This window comes from Mytilus galloprovincialis, chromosome 2, assembly GCF_965363235.1.
Source record: "Mytilus galloprovincialis chromosome 2, xbMytGall1.hap1.1, whole genome shotgun sequence".
Classification (NCBI taxonomy): domain Eukaryota; kingdom Metazoa; phylum Mollusca; class Bivalvia; order Mytilida; family Mytilidae; genus Mytilus; species Mytilus galloprovincialis.
In genome coordinates, this window is record NC_134839.1 from 108,931,785 (window position 1) to 108,936,134 (window position 4,350).

The window sequence follows — 4,350 nt, forward strand, 5'->3', positions numbered from 1 at the left end:
TACAGGGGTGACGGATGTTTTTTTTCAGTTATAGTTTCCAAGTTTATTGGTTAATTTATTCAGTTAGCTTTTGTGGGAATAAACCATTCCCGATATTGTACTTATGCAACAATTAGTGTAATAAGTGAAAAACATTATTCTAAAGTGCATACATTTAGCATATTTCTGTACATAAAAGAATGGGTAAACGAAAAATTTAAAAAAATTGTACAGGGGAGAAATACAAACGTTTGGTATACATATGACACATCTGGTAGAAAATAAAGTCGTACCAAATACATAATGTCATATATAATTGTCATTCTTAATTGAAATGGTGGACGGATTTATTAAAATACGTGCATGTACGCTGTGATAAGAAGGGGTTATTCAACTCACGAGAAAATGTGAATGTGCAGCTGTTACATAGAATACACCATAAATCCATTTCAAGTTGATATTTTCCTGTCATTTTTATATGTAAACACAGAGACATGTATAAATCTCTGGTTAACCATAATCAACAGTTTAAACATTTGAATTCATCGTGACTAACCGTTCATCTATTCTTTTTGTCATTCTTATTTTTTATTTTTTAAATTGCTTGATTGTAGAGTATTTTTTTGTATTCTAACTTTACTAATAAGGCATTGGTCCAAAAGGGAATTAAAAAAAATTATATCACTTCTTACGAAAGCTACAGAAGACAAAAGTTGTATCTATGAATTTACAAAAAGAATTTTGTTCTTGGATGTAATTAAACATATTTTTTTTTCGTTTAGTGATTTAAGTTGAGAAACAAAATTCTAGTCAGTATTTAAACCATTCTCCCAACCAGGACCCCTCAATACCTATTGATATATAAAGGTTTTATGACATTCACATTTCTGAATGTTCTGTATACCAAATTCATATTTTATTTTCAGACCGAACATGCCGAATGAAGATATGTATATTTTCAAGGAACAAAAGTCACGGCATGTCTTACTTACTTGAATATGGACACGTTTTAGATTTACCTTTGAAGTAAGGGAAAACTTATCAACTGATTTTTATACTTTGTTCTTATGTTGTACTGTTACACCACTGTCTCAGGTTAGGGGAGGGTTGGCGCCCTCAAACGAGTTTAACCCCACCACATTCTGTATGTGCCTGTCCCAATTGAGGAGCCTGTAATTCAGTGCTAGTCGTTTGTTGCTGTGTAACATATTTGTTTTTCGTTTATTATTTTGTAAATTCATTAGGCCTTTAGTTTTCTCGTTTGAATTGTTTTACATTTGTCATTTCAGGGCCTTTTATAGCTGACTATGCGGTATGGGCTTTGCCCATTGTTGAAGGCCGTACGGTGACCTATAGTTATGGGCTGTAATTGTAAGGCGAGTGGGAACAGTCACATGTCAGAGGGTTTTTTAGGTATTTTTTTAAATCAAGGTCCTGTAATGCTTGTTTATAGTTATATATTTTAGGTGCAATGGTTTTGGTGCAACTGTAGGATATAATAGGAACAGACTGATTTGGAAAATAAATTGGAATTTTAGATGTTACCTCCTTGTGATGTAGAACGTTGCTGATGTTGATTGCATCAATTCCTCTATTGGTAAAGGAAATAGGAAGGAATTTCCTCTTTTCCTCATGTAAAGGTTCAGATCTTACTGGTTTAAAAAGACGGAAAAGAGCTACATCACAAATTATACTGACAAGTCTGTATATTAAAGAAAATGTATTTATGCATCCTTTTTCAAGTGCATAATCTACCAAACATTTTAGAAAATTAACAGGCAGTGGAAAAAGAATAGTTCTAATGTAATGTAACGCTAGCGGATGATGAAGATGAGAAAGAAGGTCATCAAAGCTCCCAGAGGGCGATCTAGATTTTGAAGACTTTTTTACATTAGGCCGATGGTAACGTTTTTGCCCATGACTATGTTTGTTTCGTAAAATAGTATTAAATAAACTCATTACATTAACATCACTGCAGGCTGGACTTGACAAATTTCCTACTCCTTTCATATTATCATTGCAACCATATGGCATTGCAGTACCTAGTTCCCTTATCCAGAAATTTTCGCTATCTTTTCGGAAAGGAGTACTTAGTACAGGGCTATTTGTGTGGTGATAAATTTTCTCAATGATGCGTACTTTCATAGATAGAGAAGGATCATGGTCCGGTTGATTAAAATGGTTATAAAGAACCCTGAATTGCGGATCTTTATTATCAGACCGGTGTTGATTCATCCTTTTACACAAAGTTTGTCGAGTTTCACCAACATAATGTAGTCCACACAAAGTACATTCAATTCCGTACACGACATTGTCCGTGGAACAGTCCAGAGGCTGGAAAGATTTAGTATAATACGTTTTTCCTCTTAAATTACTGGTAAAATCAGGAGTCGTGATTAACATATTACAGGTTTTACACGTGTTCCTTTTTCCTTTTTTGTGTTTACAAGAAGAAATGATAGGTGTTGATTCACTTGAAGCAGGTGCATTCAAACAGTCGAAAATATAAACGCAACATGGCTTTAATTTATGAAAAGTATCTGAATTTTTAAAGTAGTAATTACCTTCTGGCTGAACGTACGTCAAATCAGGGGTATCCCGGAGGATATTCCGTGGAACACACAAATCAAATGCTACAGTGTTCCGTGCAGCATAAGAGGACCTTGGTAACCCGGGCGACGTCCCAGCCGTTTTGTTCTTTGTATTATTTGTTTTCGTCATGCATAAAGCTACCAAGTTAATGATGCCCTCGGGGAATAATCCACCAGCAGTAAAGTTTCTTCTAGGAAGAAACTTGACATCGACTTGGTTGAAGTAAAAAGTAAAATCACAAAAATACTGAACTCCGAGGAAAATTTAAAAAAGGGAAGTCCCCAATCAAATGGCAAAATCAAAAGTTCAAACACATCAAACGAATGGATAGCAACTGTCATATTCCTGACTTGATGTGATTTACAGCTAACCGACAATACTGAATTACTAGTTTAAACCTGGAACAGACACATAAAGAATGCGACAAGTATAAACATAAATGCCAATGTCTACTTATCATGTATAGACTTATTTTAAGTTCACTGCTTATCCTTCCGGAGCACCTGAGATCACCCCCAGTGTTGGTGGGGTTCGTGTTGCACAGTCTTTAGTTTTCTATGTTGTGTTTTGTTTACTATTGTTTGCCTGTTTGTCTTTTTCTTTTTTAGTCATGGCGTTGTCAGTTTATTTTCGACTTATGAGTTTGAATGTCCCTCTGGTATCTTTGGCCTCTTTTTTTAGGAGTCCTCACTAGATTGAAATATTAGTAAGCAATAAAAATATAACATTACAAACTTCAGGTTAATATTAAGCTAGGTAACGGAATTAAATCATACATACATGATTTGATATTTGCATCGGTTTCCTTTCTGCGTAATACCGGGTAGCTTATATAGTTGAACAAACATGTATGCATAAAGTTGTTAAAAATATGAATATTATTTAAGCACTTGAACCATTCATCTTATGATTGGATTTTCCCTAGAATGTTTATTCTCAATCCATACAATAACCTTCAAAATAAGCAAACTATTTTTTTCAACAACTGATTCAACAAATATTTTGTTCTAACATTTAAGAAACCAAAAATGCCCCCCCCCCTCTTTGAGAAAACGACATGAAATAGATGGATGGTGCCATAAGTTATTTAGATAAAATATTAATAACATAAAGCAATACCAAATGTAAATCTACCTATTAGATAACATCAACCAAAAGTTTTGCATGAAATATACACCATATATTATCATATATGGAAATACCATGATGCCGCCTTCTATTATAAAACATGTCCGCCATTTTGAATAATTCCGAAAATAATCACTTTTTTAAATCGATGTGGGACGTAATTTGCCTTAGATTTAAACTGTTTTAAGTAGAATATTTCGCCAGATATATGTTTTAATATTTTCAATCGAGTTGCAATAGTTATCAAAGATACCAGGATTATAATTTAGTACGCCAGACGCGCGTTTCGTCTACAGAAGACTCATCAGTGACGCTCAAATCAAAATATTTATAAAGCCAAACAAGTACAAAGTTGAAGAGCATTGAGGATCCAAAATTCCAAAGTATTACTTTTATTTACGGAAATTGTGATTTTGATATACAAGTAGACATGGGGTCGCTAGATTTACCATTCAGTCAACGGGAAAATGACGAATCTCCGTAATTTTATCAAACATAAAACTGTCAGAACCAACATTTTTAGGTAGAATTATGTTCGAATACCAAGGATATAGTTGCAAAAGTTAGAAAACGGGTCAGATTAATGAGTAAATTGAACTTTATTGAAGCACCTATGCATTTTATATGGGACAAAATTATGGCTTACTACGT